General features: G+C 45.0%; 1 long non-coding RNA gene across 2 annotated transcripts in view; it reads left to right on the forward strand.

The window, feature by feature from the left end:
• Positions 1-5804: 5804 nt before the first annotated feature.
• Positions 5805-18974, forward strand: part of LOC140895757 (uncharacterized) — a 29981-nt gene continuing 16811 nt past the window's right edge. The window contains exon 1 of one of the 2 annotated variants that reach the window (XR_012154339.2): positions 5805-6016. This is a non-coding gene — a long non-coding RNA (uncharacterized LOC140895757). The remainder of the gene's footprint in view (positions 6017-18974) is intronic. The other variant, XR_012154340.2, reaches the window with a different exon arrangement.

Below are 18974 nucleotides of genomic sequence, written 5' to 3' on the forward strand. Positions count from 1 at the left end.
TCCCAGCCAGGGCTTTGTCAAGCCAGGCCTTAAAAACTGCTAAGGATGGAGATTCCACCACCTCCCTAGGTAACCCATTCCAGTGCTTCACTACCTAATATCAAACCTAGACCTCCCCCACTGCAACTTGAGACCATTGCTCCTTGTTCTGTCATCTGCTACACCGAGCACAGCCAAACTCCATCCCCTGTGGAACTCCCCTTCAGGTAGTCGAAGGCTGCTATCAAATCCCCCCTCACTCCTCTTCTGCAGACTAAACAAGCTCAGTTCCCTCAGCGTCTCCTTATAAGTCATGTGCCTTAGCCCCCTGATCATTTTCATTGCTCTCCGCCGGACTCTCTCCAATTTGGCCACATCCTTTTTGTAGTGTGGAGCCCAAAACTGGATGCAATACCAGTGCCAAATATAGGGGAATAATCACTTCCCTCAGTCTGCTGGCAGTGCTCCTACTTATGCAGCCCAATATGCCATTAGCCTTCCTGGCAACAAGGGCACACTGCTGACTTGTATCCAGCTTCTCGTCCACTGTCACCCCTAGGTCCTTTTCCGCAGAACTGCTGCTTAGCCAGTCGGTCCCCAGCCTGTAGCAGTGCATGGGATTCTTCCGTCCGAAGTGCAGAACTCTGCACTTGTCCTTGTTGAACCTCTTCAGATTTCTTTTGGCCCAATCCTCTGATTTGTCTATGTCACTCTGGACCCTATCCCTACCCTCTAGCATATCTACCTCTCCCCTCAGCTTAGTGTCATTCACAAACTTGCAGAGGGTTCAATCTATCCCATCATCCAGATCGTTAATAAAGATGTTGAACAAAACCGACCCCTGGGGCACGCTACTTGATACGGGCTGCCAACTATACATTGAGCCGTTGATCACTATCCATTAAGCCCAACGATTTAGCCAGCTTTCTATCCACCTTATAGTCCATTCATCCAATCCATACTTTTTTAACTTGCTGGCAATACTGTGGAAGACCGTATCAAAAGCTTTGCTAAAGTCAAGATGTATCCCATCCACTGCTTTCCCTATATCCACAGAGTCAATTATCTCATCATAGAAGGCAATCAGGTTGGTCAGGCATGACTTGCCCTTGGTGAATCCATGCTGACTGTTCCTGATCACCTTCCCCTCCTCCAAGTGCTTCAAAATGGTTTCCTTGAGGACCTGCTCCATGATTTTTCCAGGAACTGAGGTGAGGCTGACCGTTCTGTAGTTCCCCAGGTTCTCCTCCTTCCCTTTTTTAAAGATGGGCACTATATTTTCCTTTTTCCAATCGTCTGGGACCTCCCCCGATTGCCACAAGTTTTCAAAAATAATGGTCAGTGGGTCTGCAATCACAGCCAATTCCCTCAGCACCCTCGGATGCATTAGATCTGGACCCATGGACTTGTGCATGTCCAGCTTTTCTAAACAGTCCTTAACCTGTTCTTTCACCACTGAGGGCTGCTCGCCTTCTCCCCATACTGTGTTGCCCAGGACAGTAGTGTGGGAACTCACCTTGTCTGTGAAGACTGAGGCAAAAAAAGCATTGAGTACTTCAGCTTTTTTCACATCATCTGTCACTAGGTTGCCTCGCCCATTCATTAAAGGTCCCACATTTTCCCTGACTTCCTTCTTGTTGCTAACATACCTGTAGAAACCCTTCTTGGTACCCTTCACATCCGTTGCTAGCTGCAACTCCAGTTGTGTTTTGGCCTTCCTGATTACACCCCTGCATGCTCGAGCAATATTTTTATACTCTTCCGTAGTCCTCTGACCAAGTTTCCACTTCTTGTAAGCTTCCTTTTTGAGTTTAAGCTCACCAGAGATTTCACTATTAAGCCAAGCTGGTCGCCTGCCATTTTTGCTATTCTTTCTGCACATCGGGATGGTTTGTTCCTGCACCCTCTACAAAGCTTCTTTAAAATACAGCCAGCTCTCCTGGACTCCTTTCCCCCTCATATTAGCCTCCCAGGGGATCCTGCCCATCAGTTCCCCTAAGGGAGTCAACGTCTCTAAATTAAAGGCTAAGGATGGGATTTTAAAAAGTGTGTTAGGGCACCCAACTTCTGTTAAAAGTAAATGGGAATTAGGCACCTAACTTACTTGAAAACCTTCCCCTAAATTCTCATATTTATTTACAAGACAATATCTAATTCAATTCTGTATGTTATAAGGGCTGGATAATTGACAGTGTGCTGCATTCTGATTTGTTATGTCAGATCTCTGGATGAGAATCTGATTCTGGGTAGGGTTTCCATATCTGTATTTCTGGCATATATTGGACCCAGTCCCGTTTCTACTGAGGTCTGTACTGAACCCATGGGCAAGACTTTAGGGCTCAATCCTGTGAGGTGCTGAGTGCTTTCTAGGAGCACCCTGTGCTGTGCACACTTTAACAGGAGCTTCAGCACCTTACAGGATCTGCCCTGTAGCCAGCATTTAACCATACTAGTTGCCATGTGATATCTGTATCTCACGGTGGTGCGTGCCTCTGACCTACACCTATTCCTGGCCATTTTGTTAGAGGACATGAAAGATTGTAATAATAGTGATTGAAAATGCAGGCTCCAAAACATACGTGGGCCTAAATCTCATTTACAGTAAGGGCTTATATTGCCCTTGAAGCCAATGTAAATATCTCCACTTTCCTGACTGCAATCACAGACTTCATAGAGGCCAGCAGCACTAGAATGTCCAGTGTACCTGAACCAACACAGATTGCCATGGTTTTTAGTCATGATTGAAGTGATTGGTGAGGTGTAGTGTGCCTCTTGATGAAGTGAAGGTCCTATCACCAACTGGGGTTTTGGCTATGGCATGTCTCTGTCTAGAAAACTAGAGTATGACTTGCTTTCACGTGGCTGGAGGGCGTGTTATGTCACAGACTTTCAAGGTTTGTATAAACGGTTCCCATTCAGTTTTGTTCAGTTACCCAAGGTGAAGTGAAAAAACTTAGTTACAGTGATGATTGTTTCTGTACAATATGAGTAACTTTTATTGAAATATTTATGGGCTACGTGAAGATTACTGCTCATGTTATGTCTTATCAGAATTTCCAAACAGCATATGGATAGGGGAACTTGGGGCTTGAAAAATGTACTAGACACTCACTAGCCAGAGGAGTAACCTCCTTGGCAGGGCAAACACAAAGTTGGAGCCTCTGCCAGTGGGGTCTAGGGGCAACAAACTCCTGAGAAGCCCAGCTCTTTTATCCTAACTTCAGAGAGTGGTCTGGGATTTGTATCAGGCTGCTGACCCTGGATCCTGTCTGGGGACTGCCACTTGTGTACCAGCCGCAGACTAGTAGGTGTCCCTCCAGTATCTAGAAGGGAGAAGGTGCTGTCTGTTTCCTTCTTTACGTGTCTCCTCCCTACTGATGGGAGGATAGTCTTATGTTTCACCCCTCCTCCAAGAGCCTCCTGGCTGCTAGATGTTGGGGGCTGCGTTCCCACTACTCTATCCCTCCTCAGAAACCTCTTGGCTACGGCCACGGGATCAGATTTCTACTATTCTGCTCCTCTGCATGGGCCTCTTTGTTGCTGCTACACAACTCATTGTTCCTCCTCTTTTCTTTTTGGATCATTCCTCTCCCAGCCAGAGGTGTGAAACTGAAATGCCCAAGGCCTGTGTCATTCTTGCCCACAGAGTGCTGAGTAGCGGAAGTGACACTAAATTTGAGTCCTGGTTATTTTCATAACTCCAATTTGCTCCTTGGCAAAGCTCGGAGCTGCAGCATAAGGTCCTTCTGAAGAGTCAGGAACACAACACGACATTAGTTCATGTTGGAAGGTTATTTTCACAAGCTAATGCGCTAGAAGCTTAATTGTTTTTTTGTTTTGTTTTGTTTATAAAAAAACAAACCCCTAAACTCTGGGGAAATAGTTGTGTTTAGGAGAAACACAAGGAGAAACACTTGTCAGGGAAAGCTTTCCACTCACCACTGGCAACTGGATTTTCCAAGCTCTGCATCTAATCAGGATGTTGATTGATGAATACACTGTCCCTGCATGGTAGACTTTTTGCATGGATCTCCAAGATAGCAGAAGAATGGGTGAGATCTCCGGTATAGGGCCTTACCAAATTCAGGGCTGTGAAAAACATGTCACAGACTGTGAAATCAGACTTCCCCCTTTGAAATCTAGCTATTGGAGGGCAGGGGCAGAGCTGGGGGCGCCCCAGTTGGGGGCTCCTGCTGTGCCCTGGGCTCCAGCCACTAGTCCCTGCCAGGCTAGGGCGGGATGGAACTTACTCTTCCCCTGCACAGCTGCTCTCGGTGGAAGATCAGACCCACCTCTGGGTACCACCCCCGGTTGCAAGAAGCTCTGTGGCTTCAGCAACCCCTGAGCTTCCTGCAGCCAGGGGAGGTTCTAGAGTTGCCAACTCTCCAGGATTGGCCTGGAGTCTCCAGGAATTAAAAATGAATATTTAATTACAAATTATGTCATGTGATGAAACCTCCAGGAATACCTCCAACCAATAATGGCAACCCTAGACGAGGTTCCCGGAAGCAGAGGTGGGTCTGATCTCCTGCATGCTGCTGGGAATGCCCCAGCTGGGGGTTCCTAGCTGCTAGTCCCAGCTGGACTGGAGAGGTTCATGGCCATTCGCGCGGCGGCGGGGGAGGAGGAGGAGGAGGAGCTCTGACCCACCTCTGGGTACTTTCCCTGGCTGCAGGAAGCTCCGTGACTGGGCAGCAGCCCTGGAGCTTCCTGCAGTGCAAAAGTGAGGGTGGCAATCCCGCCACCCCCCCCACGAGAGCTTTGCAACCCCCCTCATGACCTCCCTTTCGGTTGGGACCGCCCGTTACAACACCATGAAATTTCAGATGTAAACTCCTGAAAATGTGAGATTGACTAATTTTCAAATCCTATGGCCATGAAATTGACCAGAATGGACAGTGAATTTGGTAGGATTGTACTCATGTTCAGTGCAGTTCCCTATTGATTACACAGCTGCAGAGGTTTTGTTTGCATTGTCTGTTCTAGTCTGGAATATAAGTACCAGGTTATTGCATGTGTGAAATAGCCTAGTGATTAGTGGTGGTCAAAAATGTGAATTTATTTTCACAAGAAGATTCTTTTTTAAAATTTCTCTTCAGTTTCCTTGAAAAACTTTTTTTCATTGACAATTTTCTGATCAGTTCTACCATCAATACACTAGTTTTGTGGTGTCATGCACAAGCAGCCCTTGAATCAGCCTCAAGACCCAGCTGGGTCCAAAGTGCTTAAATTACTTAGAATTGGCCCCTTTATAGTATTAAGATACACCTATGTGTTGAAGGGGTTAGATCAAGGCACATTTTGCTTCCTGGGGCAGGGACTGTCCCTTGTATGTCTGGGCAGTGCCTAGCACATCATGGCTGCTATTGCAAACAAACAAATAAATAAGTAATTTTGCGACAGAACCCAAATGCAGCATGAACATTTTTCTGTTTCGGTTACTAAGGAGCTGTCATGTCAAATAGAAAGCAGTGCTTGTGGTTTTTATTTTAGAAAGTGAATTACTTTGGTTTAAACTTCTTTCTTACTATTTTCATGTGCTCATTTGAGAAGAGACATCAGGGTGTGTGAACGGAATGTTTTCTCAACAGTTGGAAAATGAAGGTCAAATATTGGATGTGTTTCAAGTTCTGAAACAATACCACCATCAGATTTCAAAGCTGCCTGTGTGTGTGTGTGTACGTGTTGGGAAAGCGGGGGAGGAGAGGTCACAAAAACTTTGCCTTGAAAGATTTCCAAGCATTGGGCCATATCCTTCTGTCCTTGGCGAAAAGCCCATTGAGCTCGTGCCATTTCTCCTAATGACCCGAGGTAAGGAGGAGGGGAGCCTGATCCTGCAAACACTTAGGCACAGGAGGAGCCCTTACTCGGGTCAAAATCATGGCTTGTCCTACCTACCCACACAGGGCTGGATGAGGGCTAGGGTTGCCAACAGTCCCTTGTTACAAGGGACAGCCCTTACTTTTTCATCTTCCTATAAGATCAGGAGTTGGTGAGAGCTGCAAAAAGCAGCAAGAAATACCCCTGGCGAAGGTAGGTGAGTGCTGCTTATTATTATTAATAATGATGATGATAATATTGGGAGAGAGGCAGGGGTGCTAAGAAAACAGTCTCTTAGTTTTGAAATACAATGTTGGCAACCCTAAAATTGTGGGGGGTTAGGGGGGAAGGGTAGCCTGCATTGTGGGTCGGAGCATGAGGTGGATGGGTGAAACAGTCTCTACAGGAGGGTGGAGAGTGGGCAGGTAGGAACAGTGAATGGGTGTAGCCTTGACTCTGTCCCAGCAACATACTAGCCAGTGCATCTGTGCTGGTGTGAGGGGGAAGTGATCTGTGCCTGGGAAGGGATGGTGGACCTGAGTTTATTTCCTGGGGCACAGGGGAAAGTGACTCTTTCTATGACTCTCTGAGTTACATTTCTGCTCCCGGGTCCAAAAGTTATACATTGCTACTTACTCGGGGCAGACTGTATTCTTACAGCCCTAGTGAGTACCCCTTTGAAGCCCTTGGGATCATGTCAGTGAGGGCTACTGTTATGTGTAAGGGTAAGCAGGAAAAGACGCTGAGGAAGAACTACAGGATATGGCCCAGTGAGTTTTGGAATCGTGTGAAAGACCCTTCTGTTTCAAGCACATGTAATTGAAATCTGGAGGAATGCCTCATTGTATATTGGAACTGATTTGGATGGTTCTCCTGATTTGACTGCGACTTGTTTGTAAACACTAGATTTATAATCATCACTGTATGACAGGCAAAGAATGAATGCTGGGCTTGTGATTTGGAGGAACAGAGCATATTTCCACTGCACAGTATGAACTATGGGATGTGAGTCATCTCTTACTATGGGAAACTTGCTTCAACCCATGCAGAATAGGTCAAATTCCTCCTGGGGTGTGTCTCTAGACTCTAGTAACTGCAGTAATAGGGACACATTAAACTGCAAGGAAACAGCTTGTCATAAATATAAAGGGAAGGGTAAACCCCTTTGAAATCCCTCCTGGCCAGGGGAAAGCTCCTCTCACCTGTAAAGGGTTAAGAAGCTAAAGGTAACCTCGCTGGCACCTGACCAAAATGACCAATGAGGAGACAAGATACTTTCAAAAGCTGGGAGGAGGGAGGGAAACAAAGGGTCTGTGTCTGTCTGTAGTCGTCTTGGCCGGGGATAGACCAGGAATGGAGTCTTAGAACTTTTAGTAAGTAATCTAGCTAGGTATGTGTTAGATTATGATTTCTTTAAATGGCTGAGAAAAGAATTGTGCTGAATAGAATAACTATTTCTGTCTGTGTATCTTTTTTGTAACTTAAGGTTTTGCCTAGAGGAGTTCTCTATGTTTTTGAATCTAATTACCCTGTAAGATATCTACCATCCTGATTTTACAGGGGGGATTTCTTTATTTCTATTTACTTCTATTTTTTATTAAAAGTCTTCTTGTAAAAAACTGAATGCTTTTTCATTGTTCTCAGATCCAAGGGTTTGGGTCTGTGGTCACCTATGCAAATTGGTGAGGCTTTTTACCAAACCTTGTCCAGGAAGTGGGGTGCAAGGTTTTGGGAAGTATTTTGGGGGGAAGGATGCGTCCAAACAGCTCTTCCCCAGTAACCAGTATTAGTTTGGTGGTGGTAGCGGCCAGTCCAAGGATAACGGGTGTAATATTTTGTACCTTGGGGAAGTTTTGACCTAAGCTGGTAGAGATAAGCTTAGGAGGTTTTTCATGCAGGTCCCCACATGCAGGTCCCCACATCTGTACCCTAGAGTTCAGAGTGGGGGAGGAACCTTGACATGATCCCACCGCTGCCACCATGTCAAAGTTCCTCCCCCACTCTGAACTCTAGGGTACAGATCATTTGGTCAGGTGCCAGCGAGGTTACCTTTAGCTTCTTAACCCTTTACAGGTGAGAGGAGCTTTCCCCTGGCCAGGAGGGATTTCAAAGGGGTTTACCCTTCCCTTTATATTTATGACACAGCTACATGTTTATTTACTTCAGTTCTCTTCAAAATATTTGATATTTTTTAAGCCTGTACATCACTTATAAAATATGTGTCTTGCCTTAAAATGCGCCTTTGAAGTCCAGGATCTTGCAGATATTACTATCCAGCTAGGTCCAAATGTGCCAAACTCCCATCACCCTCTGTAAGAGTCCTGCATTTGACTTGATGGCAGGATTGGAACCACCTGACTGATAAAGGACATTGTAAGAGTATACGACAGGAAGTATAATGTTGAAATCCAGGTTGAAGTATCAAGATCACGTTGAATTCTATCCATCATACTGTAGTAATTTTGACTATTTTATTAAAAGGTTGTATTTACAAATAAGAAAAATGAGAGATTTACTGGAACTGTAGCAAACAGATCCTTAAATCTGTAGCTATAGCAAATACTCATTTATTTCATTCTCTCTAGGGGCTTAAGCTGGCAATTGTTCTTTCCCCAAGGCTGCAGGCTATACTTAGACCATGCACAATACTAAAACTAACTAATGCTTAGTAGGCCTTGCTGAGCAATTTTCAAGTTAAGGTGAAAAAATATGTAACATATAAAAAGACAATGATTTGAGAGATCAGATGAAACCCAGCAATGGCCGTGATGAAAAAAGAAAAGATGAAAGACTAAAAATAGACGCTAGTTATTTTAAAAGCTAATGGATTCCAGCTTCAATAGATTATTTATGGCATTTTAGCAAAATCTAATGATCATTGACCGTGTTGTTCAACTGACAAATGAATCAGAAAAGCCAGCCTCTCCTCTTTTTTTTTCTCTCTTTTATTTAAACTATCAGTAGATGGCAGGAGATACCACTAAATCCAATTGGAGATGTAAAGGAAGGCACATAACTTTCTTCCTGCTGAGCCTTCGTAATAAAATGTGGCTCACAGGGTACCAAGGCGTTCACACTGATGCCTGGGGAAAGTTATTTATGAATATGGATCTGAGTTAAACTCTTTCACTGTATCGTCTTCAGCTTAATCTGGAGAGGTTAAATTAAGCATTAAAATGATAGTCTAAAACTGGAGTGAATTTCTGCTCTGTCGAAGGTGCACCTAGAGATATGATTCATCACCCAAGTTGCAAAGATTAATTGGGCATTATAATTGTGTTAATGGATTCTCAGCACCATGTAAGTCTTTATTTCTAGAATAACAAACAGGAGCAACAGTGGTAACTGCGTGACTGTGGAGATCAGATATTGTCAAGTTTTCCCGTAAGATTGTACTAGCAAGAGCTACTCTTTAAACAGTACTCTGTTTTCTAATAATACTGCTTCATGGACCTGATCCAACACCCATTGAAGTCAGTGAAAATAATCCCATAGACTTTAGATCAGGACCCATAAAATGACATTTTGCAACCCCCATAGAAGACTTTTTGTATAACACTATATTTCATCTTTACCAATAAACCGTGCTGAATAGTGGAAGAATTTTTGCTAAAATTCAGATGCTCCATTCATAAGATACATGTAAATCGTTACCTACATTCTAGAAATAATAATAAATTTGGAGCCAAAGTAGCTGTTACCATTTTTTCTTCTGCAGAAAACAATGTTAGTAATGTTATCACACAATCCATGAGAATTAGTGACTTAAATACATCCAACACATTTGAGTGAGCAGTTTCAAGTGCCTGCATTTTCTGGAGGGTTACTGATAATATCCACACTTGCTGTTACTTTTCTGTTTCTCAGATGAAAACTTTCAAGATGTAGAGCTGTGAGAATGTGAGTAATCTGTGTGGTGAGTAAATGTACTTAAGAAAAAAAATCTCACCACGTCGGCCAAACGTTGAAACTTCTGGAAAATATGCTGAGACTGTAAAATATGCAGACTCAGATGGGAGTGGACATATTTTAAAAGAAGTGACAGAAATGATACAGTTCTGCCTTTGCCTGCTTTCTATGGCCATTAGAAGAATGCTGCGTAATGTCCAATTACTGACATCATAGATAGTGGATTTTTAAAATAGTGATCATTCTCTACCCTCCCTTCTCCTGGGTTCAAGATTCCTCCCTGAGTCTCACTTTTGACAGTCTTTCCACATAAATTATTTCTCTGGTCCCCTTAATTATCCCGGCTGTGGAGGAAAAGATATACCCGGACCCATCTATTAGCCCCAGCCTGGAATGCCTCTCTGGAGGTCAGAGTGCAGGGGATCCCCCTGGAGGGTCATGGAGTATGAACATTATAGTTTGTTGGGGAGACTTGGCTGGAATTCAACACTAATTATCCACTGTTCCCTTCCAGGCCACAACTGTTCTAGGTCTCTCTCTCTTTTTTTTTTTTTACCCCATGTTTCTACTGACATATTCCCAACATTCATTTTGCATTTTTACCTTACAGCTACTTTGTGCTAATGGTTCCCTGATGGTGTCCGCTGTCAGGCCCAGACCCTTCTGCTTTGTCTCCTGTAGGGTTTGCTTATTTAAGGTGTCACAGTTCAGAGCAACTGCACCTATATTTCCCTCTGTGGGCCAGCCAGGGTACCAATCCTCAAGCTTCCAGCTCCCCAGCCACTGCCTTTCTGGGTGGAGACCAGTGTCTGTCCCCCTTCTGACCAGGGTATTTCCAGGCTGCACGGTTCCCTGCCTTCACTGTGTTATTCCCAGCTCAGACAGGTTGCCCAAGGACATCTGCTTGCTTTGCCCAAGGACATCTTCAGAGATGGTTAACAGGTGTAATTGCTCCAGTAATAAGGTACCATGCAGCACTGCAATTCCTAAGGTAAAAAGTACTACAGAGAAAACAATAATTGAACCTACACACATGCTATAAGCTTATCAGACATTGCCCCAACTCTAACATAGGTTCTAGCAGGTCAGTCGTTCAGCACCCCACCCCCCGGGTTTTCTTTGTGGACACAAATTCTTCACAGCCTCAGCTCAGATCTAGCACTCAGTCTTATGAGGTCTTAGTAGGCCCCGTCATTCCACCCGTACCCTCCATGGACCCAGAGGTCCTGTCCATGTGCTGGAACACGGGGAAGGCCTTGGGCCAATTTAAAACCAGGCTATTTATCCAAAAATCCTGTCTTTGTCTGTTAGTCCCTGGAGAATCCCGTTTGAACTAGTATATGTGAACCTCTTCAGGGCAGTGCTTCAAAGGGTTGATAATGGAGGAAGTACATTAGCATCCCCTCTCCCCACCAGAGAAGGTACATACAATAACATGTAGACAATTGTATTTTTATTCAAAGTACCCCAAAGGTGTTAACTGTAATTCAGTAAGGTTTAACTTAATCCCGTGAAGTTCATTCAGGAGATAGACTGACAATTTCCAGCAATCACATAAGGTACAGCATATCCTAGCTTGTTTAATCCCTAACCCCATGGCTATATGCTGACTCTCATAAGCCAACTCTTGCCCATGCTCTTCCCCTTATGTAGATCTCTGTCACTGATCAATTTCACCCTCCTTTTCACAAACGCACCTAGTTTTATGCCATACCTTGTTACTTTTTTCTGTGCCCTGTTAGCATTCAGCTAAAGAATAACAATGGCACTTCTATTCCGTCTTTCATCTAAGGTGTTGAACTTGCTGTGAAACTCATTAACTCTTCACAGCACGTGTGTTGTTATTACACCCAGTTCACAGAGAGCAAAATTGAAGCCTAGAGGAATTCAGTGACTTGTGCAGGAGTTAAAATCTATTGAAACAGGAGGCAGAACTCCCACCTCACCTACGCAGGAGAGGTGCTTAGCTCCTGGTGCTCTTTCTTTAACCCCTGCCCTGGCAATGCCTGGGTTGGAGGTAGACTCCCAGGAACCCTGACTAGTCCTGTGCTGAAATCACTGGGCAGACTGACTGAGTTAGTACAAACAAAAAAAACCTGCTGCTATAATTCAAGGACTGTGTTAAGATCATGCCTGTTTTATTTTCTTGTTAAACAAGAAAAATGTTGGACTGGAAATCAATGAACCAACATGGATGTGCCAGAAATTAGGTGTAACAGATGTGTTACGGGGCATGGCTCCTCTCCTGCCTTCTTCCTGCAGAAACTGCATGGACTCCAGTGGTTGTGTCTTCACTGTATCCTTTTTATTTTAAGTTCCCATCACCATTTCCACAACAATCCCCATGCAACAAGCTATTTACTGCACCAACAGCACTTTTTGGCCCTTTCGCCAGGACCTGAGGGGAACTGAGGTCTTCCTCCCCTGAGGCCTCTGTGTAACAGAGCTCACCTAGTCCTGGTCCCCTCTTCCCCGCCCCTCCCTGCTATGGTACTTCCTTCCTGCTGCTTTATCAGCCTTGGGCTGACGTGGTAATGGGCTCCTTAGACCATCCATGCAGCCAGCCTGATTGTCCAATTACCCCCATCAGCATTCTCAAGGGGAACTAATTAACATCTGAGTGATCAGAGTGCAGGCACGCCTGTTCACACCTTGCACGCAAAATAATGGGGGGGTGCAAAATAATGAGGGGATGGGCTATTCCACCTACCACTCCCTTTTGGGATCCTTAAAAATAACTGTCTTTGGGGGGAAAATTAGCAGAGGTAAAGTGAAGCATGACTATTGTTGACTGAAATAAAGGGAGGGAGTGACTTCCACCATCATGGCTGTGCCCCCACACCTTTTTCTGGATCCCGGGATTTACCATAACATCACTGGGCTTTTGTGGTCCTGATCCTGAGAAATGTCCTGAGCAGACTGAGCCAGAGAGCGGGACACAGATGACATTGCCACCTCTACTGGCTTACCTGAATCCCGAACCCCACGTGGGATGTGAGACTTTGTCCCCAGCTCCCAGCCCCACCCACTTGGTGTCCTTTGCCTTCCCCACCTTACTTTTTCTCTTTCCTATCCATCAGCTTTTTTTCCTCTTGTCTAATAAGAGTCTGACTTAGCTGGCCAAGGCTGTATAATTTGAAATATTTTTGGCATCTTGTGACCAGACAGAGGCATCTAAAAGCAATGCCCTAAACAGCCCGATGCTGGTATGAGTTTGCCAAGCCTTGGAGTGGCAGATAAAACTGCGTGCTCTATGTGTGGCTGCTCCATCAGTAAGGCTGCCAGTGAACGTCAGCGCCAGAGACAGAAGCTGCATTTTCTATCTTTGCTATTCTTTTGTTTCTCCTCTTGTGTACGTTTATCTTGTTTTGGCTTCTGGGCAATGGGACTGGACTTTAACAACAGCTCCAGCCCAAATTTTTCTCTTTTCCCCCAAAGGACCATTATTACCATTTAAGAGACTGTCAGACAAGGTATTTTTTCCTTCTAAAGACCCTACAGAGAAAGGGAACAACAGATGTCGTTAAAACAAAAGCTTTACTTAATACTTTATATTGCAAATGCTTTTACTGTTTCCCCCTCCTTTTGCTGAAGCTTAAATGCGAGGTTGAAAAGTTGAATGATGTGTTTGCTGTGGGACTAAGCGGGCTGAGGTCTCTGTATACCAAACCCTGAAGCTTGTTTAACACGGTTTAATGTGGGACAGTGACAGGGTTATGCTAACCCCTTTGACACTTTGGGCCCATTTATTCCAACAAAATCAATACTGAAGAGTCTAACTCTTTTATGCTGATTTGATTGCGTAGTGGTAAGGCCAACCAGAATGTGGCCCATTGTTTTAAAAAATAACGTCCTTGATCCTCTCTCTTCCATTTCTTAAAGGCTACATATATTGTGCCTGGGTACTTGTGAACCTGCCACAGATCTGAGAAAAGTCCTTGGGCTTTTAAAAACCTCTAGCCTGATTTATACCCTGTGAAATCGAATTGAAGTCCCACTGTAGCCAGTGTAAGATTAAAAACTATCATCTCCTCTGCTGACCACCAGCATGGTAAAACGCCTGGGAGGGCACAAAGGAAAGGAAGTCTCAGTGAGGAATGAGTTGCAAGGCCTACCCACAGGCTTGGAGAATCCGTATAGATATGTGCAGATCCCAGGATCATCCATTCAGGGGCTTTCTGCTTCTGTGCCAGCTTGGGGGCTGCTGACCCTTCCACTCTCTGGTAATGCGGATCCTTTGGCACCATGGAGGAAGTTCCAGGAGAAAGGTAATACAGACCCGGGTTTATAGCAGTGATAAATATGCACCCTTGATCTCTCCCCAGAGACAGAAAACAGTACTTCCTCCAGCTTCCAACTATCCAGGAGCAGAAATCCAGTTGGTGATTTCCTTTGGCAGCACATTGCACCATTAACTTAAGCCATCACCTGGCTGCACTGGCTGATATTTGAGGAAGATATTTTGTATGTCGTTATTCTTTTAGTTTTATTTAGTAATTTTGTTGTATTTTTTTTACTAAGTGGCATAACAGGTTTTTTAACCAGTGAGAAATTTTGCTTTAGAAAACATTTTTTATATATATTTTAAAATCATTAAACATGTTTAATTTATCAGGATCACTGCAATGCAAGTCAAGGGCTGTTTTCATGTGAAATCAATGTGTGCGAATTATATGGACAGAAATGTACAGTTACTCATTGGTCACATGATGCTCAGGATAATAAATGTTTTATGCCAGAGCATTAGTGATAATTTATTAGGCAGGGAGTAATAGGTAAACTGATATTATGTGGAAGGAAAAGAGGGAGTGTTAAGTGGGGAAAGAAGAGCTGTAGCGACTATGGGCTTCACCTTATTTTCATTGCAGTTAATGATAAAACTCCTAGGATATGTCTCCACTGCATGTAAACCCATGCTTGAGCCCAGCCTCAGGGCTAACCTCCCCCCTTGGCGTCTACACTGCAAATGCACAAACCCAGGGTCCCAGGACCCTGCAGGGCTAGAGGGTCTGAGCTCAAATCGAGGTGGGACTCAGGGTCTGAGTCCTATTGCTTTGCAGCGAAGCCACAGCCCTGCTTGACTCTGGTCCTGGAAGTCATCTGGTAGTATCCCACAATTCCTTGGGACAGCTTCTTTAGTCCTCTCTATTGCAACAACCTGCAATCCACTCTATTGAAAATGGAAGCCCCCCCACCCTGGTTTGCAAACAGGAGCAGCTCAGTGTTAACGCATTCTGTTCTGATCACCGATCTGAAAGAACAGATCTGAAAGCACAGTCTGAGAGCCTCCTGGGTTCGCAATGGAGAGCGAAGTGAGCTGCTTCCTGGTAATGTGCAGGGCGGGCAGTAAAGTTTTCCCACAGTGCATCACGGTCCAGGATGGGCAGGGATAGGCGGTCAATGGACTCTGGGCTATGGTTGTTTTGACTTGAGTGGCGCACTGCAATGTGGATGTCTGAGCCCTAGGTTTGAGCACAGGTCAGAAAATTCTTAATCTAGGGTCAAAATACAATGTATACACTCAAGCCCAGTGCTCCCTAACACAGGTCAGCTGACTCTGGGCTTACATTGAAGTTTAGACGTACTCCTATTGACTTCAATGGTGCAGGTTCAGGGCCGATCTGAAGCCATCTAACTGTAGGACAATTCATGAAAGTTGAGGCAGGGATGTATATGGGGGACAGGGGCAAATAGCTCCCAATAGAGAAGGGAGAATACCATGACGATGGCTAATGTCCCCTTCAATGTGAGCCTGGGAGATCTATGCATGAGTGTTCTTTCCAAGTGTAGATCTGGAGAAGAGATTTTGCCCAGAGAAATGCGGTAATCATGGCTAGAACTGTTTGTTAAAACTTCAGGTAGAAGAATAAGAAATAGCCTAAAATTATTATAACAATTATTATTTATTTGTAATGCGGTAGCATGTAGAAGCGCCAGTCATCGACCAGAACCCCATTGGGGTTGGTGCTGTACAAACACGGTACAGTCCCTGCCCCCAAGAGATTATGTGATGCATGGTTTTTATGCAGCCCCAATTATAAATAATTAGAAAACTTCCTAACAATTCAGGTCTTGGTCATGAGTTAAGTCAGCCAGTAACTGTTCTGAATTTTAAAAAAATTGAAGAGACCTATATCAATTAAAGTCCCTTGCCTTCCTCCCTGTCCTGGTCTGGCCCTTAGACTAGAATATTTGCTGCTGTACTGCTCAGGGGGTCACCAACAATGCTCCGTGTGGAGAGCTTACACATCACCTACTCATGCTTTGAGAAACACCACAGTTACAAAATAGAAAGGTGTTGAGTTTTTTTTCTTCACACTACGTCAGAATCTAATTTGGTTTGTCCCAATTTGAAGGAGGCATTAAGTAGGGTACGAAAAATAGCTTGAAGTTAATGTGTCAGGCCCACATGCTGCCTTTGATTTTTACAAATTTGAATTCATTCTGGGCCATGCTCACTGGCACCATCCACTGTTTGCTGCTCAGCTGGTACAGAGCAGCTGCAAAAATAGGATTAGCTGGCTAGTTAAATGGGTATACAATAGTGTGGCATTGCCAGAATGGCACAAAGCAGGCAGATTGTATTGGTGAGTCTGGCCTACTGTTGGTCTCCAGGAATAACTTTCTTTCCCATGATTTGTGAGTCTGAAGTTATTTCTGAACTCTGTGAATTCTGCCCCCCATATGATTGCTTATTAGATGTTGTAACATTGTTTGTTATTACAGGTAGAAAGGGATTTTACGTCAACTCAGTGAGGCAAATTCTGGATCACTGCAGAAATGGCCTTCAAATGGGTGCATTTTAAGTTTGTGACTGACACAGTGTGCACAGATTCTCACATGGAGAGTGCCCTCAGGCAGACATCCCCAGCAGATTGATTCTACTCGAAACAGCAATAAGCTGTGTGAGGGGAGGTGTATAATTGCCATTATCAAGACAGGCAAAGCATATGTGTGCAGATCACACCCGTGGCCTCTCCCCAGAAGTTTTCTCTGTGATGAGGGGCCTGAGAAGTGGCCTCTCAACAGAGTCAGGATAGTAAACTGCTGTGTTTCCATCGTGGCTGCAGATTTTCTGGCATGTGCTGAGACACATCACAGCCAGAATTGGGCCCCAAACCTTATGGAAAACGGAGCGTCTAGCCTGAAAAACACAACTTCTTCTGAAACAGTGTAAATAATCCAACATTGGGTACCATCATGTTTTAAATGCTGTTAAGAAACAGTGTCTTCATTTGATTGTATTCCTCTATCCCCACCCTTTGGATGTCACTTGCTTTTAAAAAGTGTAAGTATTTGTGGCGGGGTCTGTGTCTTTGTGTTTGTACAGTGATTAGCACAATTGGGACCCAATCCTCGCCATGGGTACTGGGTGCTACTGCAATGTAAGTATTAAATAATAATACTAATAACGATGTTGCGTGGGCTTTTCAAAAGAACTCACCATTGCCCTATTTCCTTTCCCCTTGAAGTCAGTGGGAGTTTTACCCTTACCTCCACTCGGAGCAGAGTACCTATATTTGGAGAATGGGAGGCAAATGCGCTGCAGGGTTCTTCAGGAAACTGTTGTCCTTGCTGGTTCCATTTGGGTGAATGCACCATTTGGGGTGCAATGACAGTTTTAGGTGCCAGTGGATTAGATGGCTGTAGATCTCAGCACGTCACATGAGATCCAGTAAATAAAACCTCCCTTGAATGATAAATATTAATAATTAAATTTTTAAAAGTTAATATCCGCGGCAGGATGGAACATAGGCAAAATGCCCTGGAGGTGAGTCAGAGCTCATTTAAAAGGTTGATAAGGTTCTGTCAGTTCATGCTTACTGGGGAAGGCACCGGACTGTAGCGCACAAGGACTAATAGGTCAATAGGTGCTGGTCAGGCTAAGTCCCAGCTGCAGGTATCTGCCACACTGTAGTGTTTGGGCCTGAATCGCCACTCCCTTCCACCAGCAGTAGTGCCCTGGAATTCAAATGAGTTACTCTGGTGTATAGCGGGTGCAGTGGCGTGGAATTAGGCTAGCTGGGTGCTATAGTGGGCTGGCTACTGAAATGCTGAGTGCAGTACCATTCTGCTGCCAGCGGGGGATTTCTGGTGGGCGAAGCTTCTCCAGCTGCTGGAGGCTCGAGGGCACTGCTCCTCCACTGCAGACAACAGAGGGAGCAGTCACTCAACAGGGATTCCCAGCCTGTGCGGAGTTAATCCAGGTCAGCCTCACAACCACAGGCTATAGGGCTCCTTGGACTGCCCTTGTACTCCCTGCTCCTCTGCACCTGCTTCTCCTGTTCCAGCGAGAGATAGGGTGGGTTTCTGTGCTGCAGGTATGTCTGGGAATGGGAAGGTCAGGCTTTTTAGTGGGGTGCAGAGGGGCTCAGTCTGAGCCTGGGAGGAGGGCTTCTGTGTGGGCAGGTTGGGGTTCAGCTGGAAGAGAGAAGCCCCCTGAGTCTGAAGATGGATTGTTCTGTGGGGGTGGATCTTAGGGGGATCAAGTGGGAGCAGAAGGGTTTTGAGCAGGGACAGCCGACAGAGGAGGGGGTTCTGTGCTGTGGAAACTGAGCAGTTTGTAGGTTCTGAGCTTTTGAGAGAAAAGGGGGCCGTGCTACTCGGCTGGGAGTGGGAGTTTCTGAGCTGAGGGGTTCAGCATCTAGTGGTGTTGGGAAGGACCCTTGAAAGATTGGATGGGAAGGAGACTCTGAGGAGGAGGTTGGGTTGGAAAGAGGGGGAGGAGGAACTTGAGGAGATCTGAGCTAGAAGGGGTGGGCTGACAGGACTGGAGAGTGGGCGAAAGAGGATGTGTGTGTGCATGCAAATAGGATGGATTTAAATGAGGATGTCACTCTGCGTGGGGAGATATAGGAGAGGGAGATTGGGGGAGAGGGGCAAGGGGTACTTTGGTATATGAAGCTCTACCCTACCCCTACATTTGGTCACTAGTTGCCACTAGGTCAGATCCAATATTTTTCACAGATCTCTTGGTTTCGAACCGGCCCAGGAAAACCACAACAGCGACATGTATCTTACTCTGCATCCTGCCCTAGAACAATGTGTATCTGGTGCAAAATCCAGGCTGGCTCCTGGAATCCCCGTTGGCCAGCTCCAGCTCCTTGCAGTCTTTGATGGAGGCTGGTAAAATGGAGCTTAGTGCATGTGCATAAATGTTGAGGGGGTTATTAATAATAACACGGACAAATCATCAGGCATGGGTGTGAGCCCAAACACTCGCAAACTCTGGGTGTGCCAACATGTGCAGCTTTGGTCTATTTTTA

This window comes from Lepidochelys kempii, chromosome 11 (genome assembly GCF_965140285.1).
Source record: "Lepidochelys kempii isolate rLepKem1 chromosome 11, rLepKem1.hap1, whole genome shotgun sequence".
Taxonomy (NCBI): Eukaryota; Metazoa; Chordata; order Testudines; family Cheloniidae; genus Lepidochelys; species Lepidochelys kempii.